Source organism: Oenanthe melanoleuca, chromosome 1, assembly GCF_029582105.1.
Source record: "Oenanthe melanoleuca isolate GR-GAL-2019-014 chromosome 1, OMel1.0, whole genome shotgun sequence".
NCBI classification, from domain to species: Eukaryota; Metazoa; Chordata; class Aves; order Passeriformes; family Muscicapidae; genus Oenanthe; species Oenanthe melanoleuca.
The window spans coordinates 98,820,104-98,839,698 of record NC_079333.1 but is presented as its reverse complement, the minus strand read 5'-3'; the positions used below and the strand labels follow the sequence as shown (position 1 = coordinate 98,839,698).

The window sequence follows — 19,595 nt, the reverse complement described above, 5'->3', positions numbered from 1 at the left end:
CTCTTTAGATGGGAAAAGGGAAGGTGGAAAGGCATGCGATAGCGGTGTTTAAAATCAGGAGTGGCACGGAGAAAATAAGTAGCAAATGATTGTTTGTGTTTCTCCCAGAACAAGAACAAGGGACATCAGGTGGAATTACTGGGTAGTGGCTTAAGCAAACAACAGCAAACTTGGGTTTTTGTGGTGTGTGATTAACCTGGAACCAGTCTTACAGTATCTGCTATGTGTCAAGGGGTTAGATGGCCTCAAAACCAATCAGGTGAATTAACAGAAAAAAAGAAACTATCGGGGACTAATAGGCAAGAAGATGACATTTGTGCCTGAGAAGCTGCCTGCATGGAAGGCTGTGGATGTGGGGAGGAGAGAGTAGAGAAAATGACTGCGTGGTTACCCCTTTTAAAAATTGTTTACCTTGGTGTCTGCTGCTGGCTCCTGTCAGCAGTGGAACACTGGACTAAGTGGACCTTTGATCTGGTCCAGTAGAATTCTTCTGCATAATGTTTCTGTTTAATGGGTTTTTTTGTGCTTTTGCACATAAAATAGCTCAGAGACCTACAGAATTTCAAAGTTTAATCCCTACTTAAATGATTTAGACCCAGCCTGGATGTCCACTCAGAGTCTTGAAAGAGAATGTGTTTGGAAGGTCTCATGATCCAGCCACCTGAGAAGGTGAGAGCCCTGGGGATTGTGGTAATGAACCAGGGGCACCCATGCCTCTGGGTGTGGAATTTGGTTCTTGTGGGATAAGTAAGTAAAATGAATACCAGTGCTGCACTGGGTTTTCCTTCATGCTGTAATTCAATGGTTTGTAGTTGTCTGAAGAGTACCTTTTGCATTGTACAGTTTATTGTTCTGCTTTCTGAGCTTGTGTGTAACATGGATGTGCAGGAGGAAGCCAACATATTGTCATTGGTTAAAGAATGCTCCTTTAAAGCAGTGACAAAATTACTCTGTAGCTAGAAGTGTGACCATCAGAACTGCATTTTGATACCAGGAGAATGTTGAACTAGAGTTAAATTGAATGTCTGTTTCTTCAAGGAGGGTAAATTTAATCAGCTGCTCAAAATCAAATTAAGGGGGAAATCAGTTTGGAAAAACACACGAATTACAATATAGCTAATGACCTGAGGTAATACTGGCAAGAAATTTGCTTTCACATTATAAAATGAAAAATTGTTTCTCTAAGAGGGAACTGCTTGTAGCTCAGGATTGCCTACGGTAGTTCAGAGCCCGGTGTTTCCTTGAGAGAACAATTAAAATGTGCCGCCCTTCCACCATTTACTTCCCCTCTATTATAGTAGTAATACCAACAGTTATTATACTGTGATCAAGCCTGTCAGTGTTTCTATCATAGTATTATTTTCTAACTTGGATGGTAAGCTGGAAATATTTTCCCAGCCCAGCCTGAAACAGCCTCTTGCAGCTGGTGGTCCGTGGGTGATCCACAAGTGTCATATCTTTTGCAGGAACACAGGCTCTCCTACAGCATCAGTCCTTACAGGAGCCCTCTCTACAGCTGGGAATAGAAAGTGAATCCTACACTTGACTGCATTTTGCTGCAGAGAGGGATTTGGATTTTATTGTACAGATTATTTTGATTAACATGGGTAAGTAGAGGGACTTTATTCAGTGTGGTTGAAAGGGGGAACGTCTTCTCCTGCTGATTTACTTCCAATATAAAGGGAAGACATTGAAGGAGCTGTGGCTCAAAGGTACGCTGCTGTTCTCATCCCTGAATTTGATCCCTTCTGGCATAAATTTGTCTCTCTTATTGACAGAGAATTTGGAGAGGATGGCCAGAAGCTGCAGCCATGACTCAGTAAGAAGGGGAAAAGTGCTGCTCTGATGTTACCTAGAATTGCATTTAACTTTAACCAGCACAGTGCCTTGCTCTTCTGTGACCTTTACCCATCAAGAGTTATTAGCTAATTGAATTCAGAAGGTAACTCTCTAACTGTTTTCAAACTAAATTAACTTGCTTCAAGGGACCAAGTTGTGTTTGTATTTCCACAGAGATAATGAGTTTAGGCTTCAACTGAAACCTTGCCAGATAATGAGGAAAAAATAAATCAATGACCTCACTCTTATCTGGTCTTAACAGGCAGGCTTTCCTTTGCTAAAAGTGACCTTGAAATGGTCTGGATTGATTCACACAAATACCAAACCCTGCATCCTGCTAAGCGGAGCTGTCCTGGGGAACACTTTGCTCCACAAGATCTAATCTGAGCATCAGCAAAGCTGCAAGGATTTAAGTCACAGCTTTTCTTACAGTCAAAGTGAATGCTTCTGAGAAATTCAAATGAGCAGTAAGATGAAGAGTTAAGGAAGATTTTAGCTTCAATACTTATTAGAAGAAAAAACCACATTCTCACAAGTGTGCCTGGGACTGAGCAGTCTTCACAGGCACATATTTACCTGATTCTCCATAGACATATGCTTCTCTGATTATTTAATTAGCTGGTATTGTTAAATAAGAAATGCTTTACAGATGTTAGAGGGAGATTGTTGCCTGCTGAGAACTGGTGTAGCTGTATTGGTGGAGATCCTTCCTTTGGTGCCTTGATTAATGGAAGAAGTACACAGCTCAGAAATGTTCCTCTCCAACAGTGCCTCCTTAGTCTCTATATGGATCTCCCAAATGAAGGCTTAAATCTTCAGGTAATAAATGTGATTAATAATAGTTTTAGAGAATATATGAGGCAATCTGTTCAAATATGCAGAGGTAAGAGGCAGGAGACTTTAATTACTTGTAAAGAATCTCTAAAACCCACTCTTAACGTCCAAAAAAGAAATTGAAATTTTATAGTAGCAATAGCAGCAGTAGTAGAAAAGACCATTCTGGTCTGATAAGAGATGTGATGTTTTAAGGAGACATGGTTGCTTTTATTAAATTTGTTGATACAGGTTGTATAGTGTACCAATTCTTCTACTATTGAAGATCAAAGGAAGAGTCCCCCAAGGGCAAACCCCTTGGAGATGTTAAAAACCTGGCTGGACACAGCCCTGAGCAGCTGTCATTTTTTGACACTGCTCTGAGCACAGGTCAGGACTGGATGATCTGCCTTCCAAACCCAACCAATCTATGACTTTGTGAACACAGAATACATTTTTAATGAGTGGCTAGGACCTTCTTGTGGAAACTGGTGCAGAGAGCAGAGCCCAGGTCCCCTGCAGGGGAAGAAGGCTCTGGAGAGCTTTTCTCTCTCCTGCATCAAACTGGGCTCCTTGCATTGCTTAACTTTTTGTCCTTTTGCAAAACCAAAGTCCCATGTAACTTTCAGACAACTTACCTCCTGGGACGTGGCTGTGATTCCAGATTTATCAACCTGCCACCCCTGCAGACTGTGAGAAGTTGGGCTTTGGACATAAGTGAGTTCCACTCAGAGCAATCTTCATTTGTGATTGGCTTGGGTGTGCTTCCTGCAGTGCTGCATCCAAAAGGATAAATGAGCTTACTAGGGAGGTGCTTTGAGCTGGGAATAAAGTTAATTCATTCTAAATGCATCATAGGATAAAGCAAAATGGACAGAACACTCCCATAAAATAAATCAGATATGGAAATAAAACACTGGAAGCTGAAATCATTCTATGTAATGCATTTTATTTTTCAAGTGTTTGCAGTGGAAATGTTTCTTTTAAATGGCCACATTTGGAAAATCTTTTGATTAAAGAAATTAAATTAAAATCTCCTCTGCCTTATTTAAAATATTTAAATCTTTTTATATATTGTTTCTGTGATTATTAAGATTAAAAGAATATAAGACAAAAAAGTAGATGAAAAGCTGCATTAGGTCATTGTCTCCAAGCAATTGCCATAGCTCCTTAGTGACAACTTGAAGATTATTATATAGTCAGAGTGCTGCAGGGGTGAGAATTAAAGCTTGAACTTTAGGAAAATTGTAGGCTATTTTCTGCCAAGAAAAATGAAGGGCTGAGTCCTTGCACTTGATGGAGATCCAGGCAGAGACCATACAGCATGTAACATGCTAACATATATATTCAAAAAGGCCTCCCCCCCACAATTAACGGTGAAGAAGTTGGCTGCTATTTGATTGTACATGTGATTAAAGAGATAATTTTATCAAAGAGTCAAAACTGATTTGTTCAGCTGGATCCATGCTCAAGCTGGATCCAAGCAGAATATTCACCTAATACATGAACCACAACTTTGATTACAAAGTTTACACTCTAGTTTTAAGTTGTTTTGTGGTAACCAAACCCTTCTTCTCCTTTCTTGTCAGCTGTTGCCCTGCCTGTGCAGGGCAGTCCACTTGACAACCAGGGCTGCATCAGTTTTATCAATGGTCACCTACTATCAGCAGTTACAGATGGCAATTCCCCAGTCTCAGGGCAGTTAAAATACATGTTAAAAATACATGACAACTTCATGTTAGTGAGGAATGTTTCCTTCCTGATGAAGCTTATGTGGGCTCACAGATGATGTGTACACTTAGACTCCAAGCACAAATACGTCTGGTCCCCTTCTCTTTTCAGGTCCCAAAACTAAAATAGATTACCCCCAACGATGAGACTGAGTGTCAAAACATATGATGAAGGAAAGTTTGTGTTTGTTTCTGTGGTTTTGATCTTTTTGTTTGGGTCCTCTGCAGACCTCAAGCTTTCCCCACACTTGGAATGCTCACAGCCACTTGCTTTCTGTCCCTTTTGTGCAATCTGGTTGCTAAAGAGGCGGTAGTTTGTTCACCAGCCTTTCCCCCACAGGCAGCACTAATGAGCTCTTTCTTTTCCACCCACACCTTATTTTCAGGAAATCTGTAGGAACCTAATGACTGTAAGACTTCTGGCTTGTCTTATTAGATCTAAATTGTCCAACAGGCTCACAAAAGGTTAGGAAAGAGACACAACAAAAGACAAACAGTTCTGGATGCAGACACGAAGAGCCTTGTTTCCTAAAGAAATGTTAGCATTTTAGCTTTCACTCAGGGCTGACTAGAAGAACATCTGGAAAGAAGCAGTGTTTTTCTGCTCAGATGGTTCTTCAGACCTGGGGTCTTTCAGGACAGGGTGGTGGCTGAAGGAGCCGGGCTGATCACCTCTCCCATGTTTGATCAGTCTGGACAAGTCTGAACATCCCTGTCCCTTCAGGGCTTCCTGGGTTTCCTCTCACATGTGCAATCTTTGCCTTTCCCGGTGGTCTTGCTTTTAATGTCTGCCAGTGTATCCACTCTGAGCTAAAGGAGGTCATCATAATGTGACCATGTGGAAAATTGTTCTATTAATTCAGTCCTTGAACAAATTATTCAGTTTTGCTTTCCTCAGCAGCTTGCTTGCAATGATCCTTCTCCATCCTCCCACTCCTAAGTACCAAAACCCTGGATAGATGAAGCCAGTGTGAAAGAGCTGGTGTGAAGCACCAGGTGAGAAAGACTTCCAAAATTGCTTCTAGCATCAGCCTTCTTCTCTTGGAGGCTTTAAACTGGGCCAGTTATTATTGTTCCTCTTCCAGCTACTGAGTTTCCAAGTGCAGGTTTTCTGTGCCAGCAGCAATTCCCTGCCTGCAGTCACACCCCAGCACTACAAGCACTTTCTGCTTGTTTAGATGAGTTCTGCACTCCTACAGTCACAGCAGGGTCTGGTGCCTGATGAGTCCTTTTCAGGTACCCTCAACACTTAAGTACTCACTCATCTCCCTCTTGTTCCTACCCCAGGGCCTTGCCCAGCTGCTGGGGCTGACAGGAGGAAAAGTCTGGGATACCTCCCAGCCAATGTGCCAGGCCCAAAGTCAGAGCAGTCTTGTGTCCCAACAGGGAGTCTCCTTTCATGTAACCATATGCATAAAATCACAGTAGCTTGAAATTTTATCATAGGATATAGGGGATGTTTTGGAAAGAGCTGTGTTCATGCAGGTTGTTACTGCAGAGTTGTTAACTGCAGTGTAGGAAGTCTCAGACTTTGGGCTCCAAGTTTCCATTTTGATTAAAAATAATTGAACTGAAATGAAACAGTCCATCCTGCCATCCTGCTCAAATATTTTTTCTCCCTTTTTTTCTTTTTTTTCTATTGAGGAAACCTGCTGAAAAGTATGTTTAGATTCTAAGCAAGGATAGATGTTTCTTTTTAGAATTACCTGAAGAAGTGATTTTAGATCTATTTTGTCCCAAAGATTTTCTGGCTGGCAATTGCTACTATGTAAAGCAGTTGTATGCTATGTAAAGCAGAGTCAGCTTGAAGGCAGCAGGTGGTTACAGATGCTGTGAAACTTCAGTGATATTGTTGAAAGAAAAGCAGAGATGGACTTACATGTTGTTAAAGTTTAGGTGGTTTAGTGTACTATCAAAAAGACATCACAGCAGCTACCTACACCTGAGGATGGAAAACACCAATTTAATGTGGAGTTGGTATGTATAATTATGTTCAAATTCTGCTTTAATGGTGTTGTCCATATTTGCAATACTGTAAATGTGAAAATGAATTTCTGTCTGAAAGAGTGCCAGTGTGAAGCAGCATATAATTTTGTTTTTGTTTGTGCTGTACTCTGCATAATTACTGTAATTATGCATATTAGGCTGTTCTGTGTAATGGCACCAGAAGGTAGATAATTTTGCCAATGAAGCAGCTTATATACATTTTGTACCATCTACAGAAGTGCTTTTAAGATCACTTAATAGTGCTGATTTGCCCATAATAGGTCAGAAATTATTTCTGCTGCTTCCAAAATGTCTCTCCGGAAGAGATGTGTTCCATAAAAATCAGGTGCTACTAAAAAAAATCAGAACTTTGTGTCTGAGAAAACAGAGGAAAGAAAAAGGGTAAAAGTTTTTCATTAGCTGATAGGGCCTCTGTCAGTATGATATGACAGGAGGATGCAGCACAGATTATACTCTGCACAAGAAATTGCAAGTATAGAGCCACAGAATCATAGAATGGCCTGTGTTGGAATGGACTTGCTCAATGCCATTTACTTATTTTTCAGCAGAACAAACTTTTAGATCAAGCTACTTAATAAAGAACTAACACGAAAACTTATTTTTGAAATGATTCTAAGCAGAAGCACATTGATGATGGAGAAAACAAAAGGGGGAAGGAATGCAGGAGGGAAACGTGGAGTCAGGGTGAGGTGGGCATGGAGTGAGATGCTACTTAGGTAAACTCAGAATTTCAAAGGAAAGGTGGTATGTAGGAGATGGTTCCTTCAAATGTTCAGGAAAAATGCTTAAAAGTCTTATTTTTTTGCTGTATGAGGTTCTTAGTGATTGTATTAGGGTAACTGGAGACCTCAGCCACTCCCTGGGAGTCTTTTGTGTGCAGTAGTGGGGCTGCAATGCTGGGACCAGCTCTCCTGCAGATCTGGCTGTGTCTGGCACTCAGTTGCAGTGCCCAAGCTTTCCTCAGCATGGAAAAATCTGACATGAGGGCTCCTGGAGATCCAGCCTTGTCCCTCTGTTAGAGGTTCTAGGTGCTGGTCTGCAGATGCTGTGGCCTGGGAGAGCCTGGCACATGGATTTGTGTGCTGGTCCCTTGCTCTCTGTGAGCTGTTTTTTAGTTGTTTCTATCCTTCAGAGTGATGGATATTGCATAAGCCCTTTTTTTTTTTTTTTTCTTTTTTCTGCCAAAAGAATCATGGGTGGAGAGGTAATGACTCATTTGTCAGAAAAGTTTGGTAACTAGTCACTGAAAGCAGAAGTGGAGTTGTTTGGGGAGATGAGCAGGGCACAGGGTCTAAAGCTGTCGTGATTTGCCTTTGTGTTATGCTCTGCACACACATCAAATTAGGGCTCTGTTCTGTGGGAGGGATGCCTGAGTGACCCTGCTGGTCAGATGCAGTAAAAGTGCCAGCCCTGGTGAACCAGGAATGCTGCTGCTAGATAAGAGCAGATTCTCTGAGAAGATCTTTATATCCAAGGCTGAATGGATTTGCTCTGAAGTAAAAGCCACATGAAAACCTTCAATGTCATGTTAACTCTCCTTCAAAAGGCATAGTTTGGCAGCACTGATTTAAGATACACAGGCTGTGTGGGGTACACTGTTATTTATCTTGTATTGATCTGGTGATCATAACCTGTGCTTTCCTGAGATGGCTCCCTCCTTGTTTGGCAAAACTGACCTGCCACTTGCAATTCATTTGAAGTGCAGCAGCACATCCTGCCATGGATTTGAGCTGGCACATTCACCCTGCACTGTTTTCTTCCTTCACCCAAATCAGGGTAGGTGTGAGTGCATCCAGCTCTGGAAGGGGTTGGCTTTGGTTCTGTGCAATATCCTCTCCTTGGTCTCTGTTTGAGGGGACTCTGCACTCACATGTCATCTGAGATTCTGGGTTTTGGCATTGTGATAGAAGTCAGAAAGTAATAACCATTTGGCTGTGGTGGCTCTGACAAAAGGCCATTTTTTCCTCTCTGAAATTTGGCTGAATTAATTTCCACTCATAAAAGAAGCCACAGATAAACATATTTTTCCCTGAGTGATTTGAAATGATGATTGTTGCTTTATTGACTGATGTGCATTTCAGTCAACCCACTCTTCTTTTGTTGACAACTTTGTAGAATATTTCAGGTAATAAAAAGCTGATTTCTCTTTGTTGGTCACCTCAAATGTATTTGTGTTCTTCAGATAAAATTGTTATTGCTTTGGTTAGGATCTAAAAGAAAAAATGGATATGGAAGTTCATAATATAAAACTCAAGTCCAGCTTTCTCTTTAATAAGGAAGGTGAGAAAATCCAGTCAAATGACAGAAAAAAAGAATTAATCTTAAAACTCAGAATTAAATAAATAGTGAGATTTAACTGTAGACTAGTCAGCTGATTGAGACCTTCAGCTTGGTATAGGGAAGGAAGCTATAGCTCTTGGTGACCTGGAGTCACTCACATAGCTGGGTGCAGTTTTGCTTTAATGTGCACATGGTCTGAACAAATTTTTCAGCCGCTGCCAACCTTATTTCCCCAGGAAGTTTTCTAGCTGAAGTGTCTCTGCACTGCTTTTTTTCTGCTAGCCCAGTTTGTAAACTTTAACTACTGCTGTGCTACTAACACCCTTGTTCTCAGAACGTCTTGGACTTGTTTTTAATCTGTACTTTTGTACCTGAGATAATTTTTGTAGTTCATATAGAAGGGTATAGCAAAGTGGAGGCCTTAGAGATGGAAGCATATTTTCACTCTGTGCTGCACTTCCCTGCGTGATATAAGTAGCTCCTCTGCAAGGTCAAGCAATCCAAGTGTACTTGAAGAGTTTGGACAGTTTCACTCTGTTTTTAAGGGGATCTCAAATGAAAGTCTGTCTTGTTTTGATGCATGAGACTTTAGCAGTACTGCTTGCCTAAACTAAATTCTCCAGCATAAAATCAATCAGATATTCAAACTTGTATAGTGGAAAGTCTAAATGTCATTCATTTACTTGCAGGGACATGACAGTCTTCATTGATTTCTTAAAATCAGTGAGTTATTTGCACTCCTTGGAATATCAAAAAGAAAAGGGAAAAAGGGAACGAGGGAAACTTATGTCATCTCGTTCTTTTTCTGAATTCTGGGTATCAAATTTTGCCCAGTAATTCCTAATGAACATAAGCAAAGAAATACCATTTCAGACCAGTTATCCTGCCTTTTGTTGAGGTGCAGATACTCGAGTGAGAGAGGAATGCAAGAGAAAGTACACAGTGATACTTCCTTAACACTCTCCAAAATACTTGGGATTTGTGGCTTAGGGTCTCACTCACTGCAAATCTACCAAAAAATCTGTGAGCAAGTTTCATATCCTCAGGCCAAAAGTCTGGACTTGTTGCAGAAAGAGCCCTAATGGTTGAACTTAATGACTTTAGAGGTGTTTTCCAGTCTAATTGGTTCTATTGCTCTAAGCTGAGAAGAACACTCCAGTGTGTTGCAGGTGATCCTGGAGACCTCTCTGGCCCACAGGAGGGAAGATCACTCCAGTTTTGTGAGAAATGCTGATCTTGGCCCAGTTGGAGGAGCAGGGCAGAGGAAGCCAGAGGTTAAATGTCATGAGCCACACTACAGGTGAGTGGTTGGGCTGGTCACCAATAGTTCTGTCAAGTTAACATGCTACATGATTATAGTAGAGTTGTGTAAGAACAACTTTGTCTTTCTATCAGTACAGGACAGACTTGCAAAAGTTTTTAAAAAGAGTAGTGACTCTCAAACTAAATTAGGATTTTTTTGGGTACAATCCCAGTGATACTCAATAAATAAAGGCTTGATAACTGACAATGCTTAAGTTAAATTACTTCAAATAAATAATAATATATGAAGTAGGTTATATGCTGAGCAGATCATGGAAAAATATGTTTATTTTAGTTCAATTTTCCAGCGTGTTCCCAAAGATGGACATTTTAGTTTGTAAGAGAAAAGCAGTTTGATCTGTTTTTCAATGAGTTACTCAGTTTTTTGCTTCCTGCAGCTTCGCTTGCAGAGGATGGTAATCAGCTGAAAATTGGACAAAGTACCATGAATATTTTTATTGTCAGTCTTATGGATTATAGCTCTGACTTGATGAAGAAAGTCAATGTTCCCACAATTTCAATATGTGAGAACAATTTGCCTTAAAACCAAATGTGCTCCCAAGTATTACTTAAAGGAAGAAGTTTGGACAATTTTTCAGGAAAAGCACTAGGTCTCCTCCATGTGTTCTTGCTAATGTGATTTCTTTTCATTCCATGTTCTGTATATGTATAGCAGTAATGTATTATGAGTTGCTTAATTATTCTTCACCTTACTTCTTTTGCCTTCAGCTGCTACATCAGCAAGTTGTGGGTAATATCTAAGTGATTTCAAATGTAAGAACAGTGATTGAAATCCAACAAGGAGAAAAAGTAGGAAGGGAGTAGATGCATATTTTTATGGGCTTATGAGTGAATACAGATACATATAATTAATGTTGTGCCCTGTTTTACAAGAATTCATCTTAGAAAAGTTCAGGCAACAGGGAAGTACAAGTGTTTCAGAACACTGTAAATGAACTCCCTCTTTTGAGGCTCTGTTGAAAGGAAATTAGGCCTAATGTAAGAGTACCATATTATCATTAAAATAACTTCATAAAATAATTTTATTTACATGGCAGAGGGCAAAAGTTGTGGGGAGGGACCTGCAGATTTACTGGGGTCCATTTCATTGTGTACAGTGGAGATAACAACTCGAGTTCCAGTTCTCAAAGCAGCACAGATGGTCAGATAAGGGAACAGAGAAAGAAAAAGTCTAGACATTTTTAACAGACACTAGCATTGCTTTTAATTTTTAATTCTTACTTAATTTTGAAATTTCTAGAATAAGTGCATGGGATGGCCTGGTACTAATAAGGCTTTTCTGTCTTCTGCTTAGAAAAGGATCCTAAAGTTTGTGGTTTTAACAAGGAGACCCAGACCCAGGAGGGAGTAGGACCCAGGACAGCAGTAGGCAAAGACTTGTCTCAGCTGTTGTGTGTGTCAGCTGCAGGTTTTGTTCTGCTGAGAGCTCTCCTGGTCCTGGCCTGTTGTGGCTCTAGATGAAAGAAGAGCAGCTGTCCCTGAACCTGCTCCTTCAGTCCTCCCTGCAGCCCCTGGGCAGACTCAGGTGCCCTGGAGAGAGCGTGAACATCTCTTCCTGTGTGTTTTGTGTGACCTCTTGTCAGGTGGAGGGAAGTCTGATTGGAGGCATGAGTTACAAATGTCCCATGCAGAGTCAAACCTCCCACTCCAGGTGTGCATGAGATGCATGGAAACCAAAGCAAAATCTCAGCTCTCAGACCATGTCCTCCTCATGCTGGAAAAGTAGGACAATGTTTCTGACTTTGCTAACTTTTTTCTTTGAAGAGGGTGGGATGAAATGCACTGAAATTATGGATGAGCTGGGCTAGAGAGAGTCTTTGCTGCTGCCAGCACAATAATCAGTGGTGCCAGCACAGGCTCCGAGCTGACAAATGCTGACTTCTACAGGGAACTCTGAAGACTGCAGAGACAACTGAAGTTATGCACAACCATAAATATTTAATTCCTATTATTGCATGCTGAGAATTGCAAGACCATCTGCAAAACACTGTAAAACAGAGCAGCATAAAATATATCAGAAATGCAAATATGCTGTAAATATTGGAGGGAAAACAGAAGCATAAAATTAACTCTTAAACTTATTTATAGCTATAGGCCTCAAGATTCTCTTGTGCATTGTTGTAATTATACCAGCAGGTAAAAATGACCAATTCTCTCCTTCCATAAAATATGTTGTGATTTAATTAAAGCAGAAAGCTAATTTAAGTGGAATTGAGAAAGACTAAGTCAATTACGAAGAATGCTATTATTAGATTTGGAAGTCTTGCAAAATTAGTCAAGTACAATAGCACCACATTTTCTCCTTTTTAATGTAAGAAAAAAGATTAGTCCATCATTGGCTCCAATGGCTCAAGGAAGGTAATTTACAAAAATTGTGAGGTAACATTTTCAATCAATTAAGATATAATAAAATAATCACTTGAACTTCAATAGCATTTTGGCAAAAATAGGTGCTTTTCATTGAAAACAGAGGCAGTACAGCCAAGAACTGTGCCTTTGGTTTGGAAGTGCCCAACCCTTCAGAAAGTTGCCATTACTTTCCCTTGTGCCCGCATTTTGCTGTAAGGTTCCCCAGAATCAATGGTTCTCATGAGTGAGGGGGATATCTTCAGGCATGACAGGATGTACAACTGGACTATAGAGCTTGGCCTACATCAAGGGCAACATAAGTCCCTCAAATGACAGTTATTATTCCTGCTTTTCCAGTATTTTTGGTGGAAATATGTTCTTTTTTTAAAAAATTTTTATTTGAGATTTTGGTTTTCCATACCATAAGTTAGAAATGGTAACTTGCTTTTCAACTCTTTTTGTTTTCAATCAGACTTCTTACTCAGCCATTTTAAAGAGCTCTCCTCCATTACCCTTATCCTGACCCTCACAAGCTGTGTATCTGAACTGGTGATAACTTTTCAAAAACATCAGTATGTTAAATCTTTTTAAAACATTGATCAAGTAGGTAGTGGAAGTGCTAGAGGTGCAATTATTATTCCTGAACATTATGATGTGCCAGTCTTCCCACATTGCCAAAGGAGAACATTGTGTCTTCTCAATACACATCCTTCTGCTCTTCCCTGCCCACTCAGTGGCTTGCATACAGAAAGCTAATGAATGCTTAACTGAAACAAGGACATGATCGACTTTTCTAGGTGAGGAAAGCTCCCCAGGGAGCAGTTTAATAGGCTGGAGCTGCTTACACCAGTCGTACCAGTGTAGCTTCAAAGAAGTGCCACGTGTGGCCAGGGATCTGAGGTCTGGAAGGGTCAGAGGGGCAGGATCAAATCTCTGCTCATCTGTGGTTTGGGGGCTGATGTTTCTGCCTGTTCATAAGAGGGATGGAGAAATGAGCAGAAATTGTGACAGAACAATGCAAGTGGAGCCATAGGATGCATCTTGTAGAGTCATGGCCCTAGGCTGCTCTAGAACATGTCTAGTGCAGCAGGACAGCTCCACAGCCCAGCCCATAGCAGCAGGCACTCAGGATATCATGCACGACCTTGAAGTGGTTCAAAAGGTTTTCAGTGCAGAAGCTGTGACTGCTTAGTTTGCTCTCAGACAGAAAGTTGTTTGGTGCAGAATGTGGTGCTGTGATTTCTACCTTGCTATCAGAAACCATCTGAGTTGAAATAATCCAAGCCACTGCACTTTGTACTAAACTGAACTGAGGAGATGTGAAAAACCATTCACCACATCTCAGATAACCTCTAGATGAGCAGTAGGTTCATTCCTCACAGTTGTCTAATACAGCTGGAGTCTTTATAAGCTTCCAACAACAGAAAGTTACACTTGGTGTTATTTATACCAAGTATATAATAAAACAAGGAATAAAACAAATGAGGTTAGCTAAAGTGATTTTCCAACAGAAATATATCTATGCTGGCAAGTCTAAAATGTCCTATGATCTCATTTCTCCTCTCCCTTGTTTCCTCCCCCTCTCCCCTCCTTGCTCCCTTCTTCCCTATATGTCCATAGAAGATGATTATACTGGCAAATATTCCAAGAGTGGACCTTGCCTGAGATGAAGTGACAATAAAATCTCACTGCAAGGGAAGAAAACTCCAACAGGTATTCCCACAATGCAGCTTAATTTAAATGTCTGCATGCTTTCACTTTTTGCAGTAAATCTATGTCAGTCTGACTGAACACTTAAATTCTGAATGTTCTTGCTTCTGAAGGGCAGGCTTACCTACTAACACTGTTCACCAGTTTTGCCATTCAAGAGTTTACTTTTCCCATAAAAGCAAACAAAACAATCTTCCAAAGTTTTTTAAGTGCTATGTAATGATTGGTCATATGAATTTATTAGTTAATTAAAAAAAAACTTCTTGGAAGTTGATAGATCTTCATTGGCCATTTAATAGTCCAAGCTCAAGAGGACTCTCAGTATCTTTTATCAGCAAAAAACCCCATACAAACTGCTTTGCAGCACTCAAGCACAAAACCAGCCACAATAAAGTAAAATCTCACAATATTTTAGGAATGAATTTTAGAAAAGATGTTGTAATAATAAATGTTCTCACAAACCCAAAAATCTTTCTTATAACTTTATGTATCTTGCTGAGAAGTTGCTTTTTCTAGACTTGCGTGAAATCAGCTAATGTTGTTCTGTCAAGGCTTGGATTTCTCTTCAGAAATGGTTTATATTAATTTTTAAAAAATTTACCATGAACTGTCTTAATCTAAACTGAGAGAAAATGCTCTTAATTGAAATATCACTTTCTACAGTTGGTTGTGCAATAGTGCAATACTGGCTATGAAATTGATTTAATTTAATTGGTGCAGCCACTCCTTTGGGGCCCTCATTATAGGAGACAGTGATATGCATTTCCTTCACATAACACCCTCTACTTCCATTACCCAAAACTCATTTACTGCATTTATTTGGCAGGAGAAGGAGGTTTCTCAGTTCAGCTCCTGCTCTAGGTCCAGCCACTAATCCTTCTGGATTTGTCTGCAAGTTCTGCTGCAAAACACCATTCCAGTGAAATTCAGCCCTGCAGCATCCAGCTTCAAGTGGTGTTCCCACATATGAGATGCAGCTTTAGTGTGATGGAGGCAACACATCTGTGCTGTGATCCCTGCTCCTTCCTGGCCTAAACTGCTGCAGGACTTTGGTATGAGGGCCCACTCCAAAAATGTCCCATTATAAATAGGTGTATGAATGCATAGTGAACCCTTAGCTGGTATTTAGTTTCTTTTCTTTACTATAAAAGAGCCTGCAAATGTGCAGCATACTTCTAAAGTCCTAAGATTTCTGTTAAATATTAATTTGCCAGCAGGTTCTGCATCTATGCTCCAGGTAAGGACTTGTACATCTGACATTACAGTTTTAACTGGTGCTTGTTTCAAGTCACTCAGAGATGGTGGATTTTCCTCTGTCTTCAGTTTACTTTACCACATGAAAAACAGTGAAATTTTGGCCAGTGCTAAAGAACAGACATATTTTTTTTTCAGGGTCTCCAAGGTTGCCTCTTGGGAGAATCCTTGTTGCTGGTGATGACAAAATTATATTACACAGTTAGTCTTAAAAATTAGGGGAATATGTCCACTGTCAGCTCAGAGCTGGCCTTGCTTCAGGCCCTGCCAGGGTAAGAGCTATGGATGTGAAATCATTAGTAGCAAAATTTATAAGGATGAAAATGATCTATTACGATTTTTTTATGGTTGGTCCATTTGTTAGTGCCAAGAGTTGTTCAGGCTGGGGCTGGTTCATGGTCTCCCTGCCAGGCTGCTGCTCTGTGCTGGTGTCAGTCTGGTTGCTGCTCTGTGCATACAGCTCTGGACATGGCATTTACTGCACTCTTGTTTTTTCTTCACCCTGAAGTACATGGGGGGCACCTTGTGTTCACACCTTCCTCTGCCTGGGGTGTGTCTGGGTTTCAGGTCCTTACAAGCTGGAATGTACCTGAGGTGCACATCTAGAGCTGAGGAAGAGGATTGTGTTCTTGGTTTGCAGAAGAGATGTCCCTGCTCCTGTCTTCTATTCTTCATGTCTTTGACTCTTTTTCTTCTTTGGACTCCCTTCCTCTGGTATCAGCACTTCTAAAAGCCTGAGATGATCTTGTTTTTCTCTACACTATCCTTGTGAGTTCCTTCTAACTCAGAAAATTGTGTGATTCTGTATCATTGTTTGGTTTGTTGTCCTTTAGTTCCTGTGCTAGCATCCTGCCAGCCCGTTATAACTTGGAAAACTTACAGGTGAAAGTCCACAGTAAAATATCAAAGTAGCTTATGTTAAGTTTCTTCTCTGAAAAGCATTTCCTCCCCACTTTGTTTTGAAATATTGTATTTTGAATACTTTTCATGGAGGAAACTTAACATGAGCTGTTTAATGGCCATGCAGCCCCTAAATGTTCCCAGGACTAACAGAATGGTTTCAGGACTGCTCTTTTTCCAGGAGAGGATCCAGTACTCAAATCCTAATTTGAGGGCTGATATCTAAAACAGGAACACTGGCATCTCTCAGTTTGCTGATATTAGTGTTTTCAGGGATTTCCTGGCAGCACCCAGTCTTTACCCAGATGTGTGGAGCAACCAGACGTGTGAATATTTATTTGAAGCACTCCCTTCTGGTGCATTATTCTGTCACTGCCTTTTATTGCTGTTGCTTCTCTGACTTTTTTTTTTTTTTCTTATCCCTGCCTGTTTCTCTTCTGTTTTTCATCGGCTTCTCTTTAAATTTCCCCTTCTCAAAGGGTTTCACTGATCACCCACACCCTTTCCCCCCAGTGTTCAGCCCCCAGATGGCTGGTGCTGACACAGTGTTATAACTAAACCTGGTTGTGCTAAAACCAAATAAGCAAAATTAAATGCACATTAGCTCACCATTACAGGATGCCTCTGGACTACAGTTAACAACTTCAAATCCATTAGTGCTCAGCCAGCAGTAAAACACTCTTCATCATATCCCTGAGAGTTGGAAATGCACATGAAAAACCATGTGGTTAAGGCTCCTGATGAGCCAAATGCCTCCTCCAAGCCTTGTAAATATGTAAAGTTGTCAGGTACTCCATGCTCATAATTTGTTGTGGATGTGAACTACCAGTTTTTCTTATGTAACTTTATTTCAAAGTCAGGAAAGAGGATGGGAAGAATGGGAAAAACACTGACTGAAGGATGATTTGTGCTAACCCTGATGACATTTCTCAGCTATTAAGCTGCTTGCTTTTACCAGCTGTACTGCCATAGCTAAACACCTTGGGGCTGTGGTGGTTGTTGTGTGGTATCTGCTGAGTTTTGGGGTGCCCTGGCGACCCAGCTGAACAATTTCAGCACTTACAAAGGATCTGCCATCACTTGAGGTGGGACTTGCACAGCACACACAGAAACCAGGAGATAAATGGTAATGTGGGCTCACCTGGGAGCTACACTTGACCCAACGTTTCATCCAGCTCTGTATAATGAACTTGAGAGAGTCCTGCTTGATAGCACTTATTAGGAACTGGGAATTAAAACTGATATTGCTAAGCAGCAAATACAGTTGCAACAGAGAGGATTAAAGGAACAGGCACAGTTCAGAACTGAAATAATCTCATTATTTCCGATTCCAGTTATGCCCAATGCATGAACTAAATGTTCAGCAGCACCTGGTGTGTCTGCTACCCACTGAGCTCCCAGCAGCAACAGTTTCATTCATTCTCATTTCAGAGATTGTTTTTAAAGGAGATCCTAAACTCTATGGTGAAGCTGCCTTTCCTGTAACTCCAGGGACAGAAGAAAACCCCCAAAGTATCAAATATTTCTCATGATGCCCATGGCTGGTGAAACACTGATTTCTAGCAGAACATTAAAAACCACAAAACCAAAACTCAAACATTTGTGAATAGGTACTAATCAAAACCCAGAGACAGCAAATTAATGATATTCTTGATAAAGATTCAATTGAAAAATACTGAGAAGATACTGCATCTTCCTGGAAGCTGTATTGGTACAGAAATGGTAATCAAGTCTTCAGGGTTTTGCATTTCTGTTGGGGTGCATTTCTGTTTGGGAATTATGCAATTCAACTTTAAAAAACCCATATGCACATGAACTAGTTTTGGGTGTTCTGTGTTTTGCACTAGAGGTTTTTTTCAACTGTACATTCAATGTTTTGAATGTACATACACTTGTACTTTGTGGGGTACTTTCCAAAGGTGATATAAAGGACCCAGTATAAAAAGAATAAAATATTTTATTATGTGGGCAATTAAAAAAGTGATTATGTAAATGTTGATTTTAGAGATTTACATGTGATTAAGCAGGGTTTTAAATGTCCTGCAGAAGAGCATTGTTTCATTTAATCATAACTTTTTAAAATGAAATTGTGGGGTTTTTTGGTTGTTGTTTGTTTGTTTGTTTGTTTGTTTGTTTTTAATTCAGGAAATACAGATTTAGATTAGTGTTAACTAATGAAAACATAATTGCTATTGGTATGATTCATCCTTGCAAAAAGGATATGGATAAGGGAATGGATGTTTTGATCCCTGCAGAACAGAGTGGTTGTATGTGCTTCCCATTATCCAAATGAATGAATCACAAAATCACATAGAATGGGTGAAAGGGATCACTGGAGGTCATCTGGTCCAACCTCCCCACTCCCCTGAAGCTCATCACTCAGGAATGTGTGGAGGCAATGGATCTCCAGAGGAGGAGATTCCACAGCCTCTCTGGGCAGCCTGTTCTGTGCTCAGAATGAACAGGAGGCTTCACTTTCTAGACTTCTGGATTCTTGTCAGCTTCTGTGATTGCAGAGGTGACAGTAGTTGCTACAGATGGTTTTCCTTTTAGGGTTTTTTAATCTTTTTGTTGTGCCCAAAGCAGCCAGTGTGCTGAATACTATATGGATACAAACTTCCTGCTGTTCAAGGCAACATGATGTGGAAAGATGGGGCTTGCAAAGGCAGTGTCACAGCCCAGTGTTGGAAGGTGTTTGCCCTCCCTGCTGGAAATGGCTGGTGTGGCATTCACCAGCCCTGCCCTGCTGCAGCTGCATGGTGTGTGTCATGCTCAGGATGGCATCTTCCAGCTGCCCTGGTCAGCAGAGACTGCTCAACCTGACTCGTGCTGGTAAAGATTCTGGGAGGTTGATGCTGAACAGCTGATTAGAGTGGAATATGCCCAAGGGATTTGGTTTTTGTTTTACTTTCTAAGTACAAAGGAAAGCACTTCCCAATGGAAGCCCATAGGAGCAACTTTTGTCTCATCTGGGTTTGCTGTTTGAGACCAGATGAACCAAGAAGAGCTTCTGCAGGAGTAGCCCCTTGCTCATGGAAGCAGAGTCTCTAGTGGCAGGTTTCACTGTGCCAGTCTGTACATTAGAGAACTGGATGGTGGGGAGAATGTCTACAGGCAGGGACTGTCTGATGTTTTTTAAAATTCAGTCATGCCCCTAGTCCCCAGAGTGTGCTGTGGATGGCACAACCCATTTATCCATTTTTAATGTTGAGATTCAATTTAAAAAGAGAACTGGTTGAAATCTTGTACCTCTCTATGCCAGTGAAAAAGCTCTGAGTAAGTTCAAATAGCCCAATATTTATTCTCCCCCTCATGCTCTGAGGTATAAAGAGAAATGATAACCTTTATGTTCCCCCAGTTGTATCTCACAGAATAATTTCCAAATTTTGT

At 40.6% G+C, this 19,595-nt stretch overlaps 1 long non-coding RNA gene across 1 annotated transcript; it reads left to right on the top strand.

The window, feature by feature from the left end:
- Nucleotides 1-487: 487 nt before the first annotated feature.
- On the top strand, nucleotides 488-18,301 carry LOC130260551 (uncharacterized). The gene is made up of 5 exons (XR_008841809.1): nucleotides 488-669; nucleotides 1,467-1,607; nucleotides 9,839-9,969; nucleotides 13,962-14,054; nucleotides 14,878-18,301. It is a non-coding gene; the product is annotated as an uncharacterized LOC130260551 (long non-coding RNA).
- The last annotated feature ends 1,294 nt before the right edge of the window (nucleotides 18,302-19,595 follow it).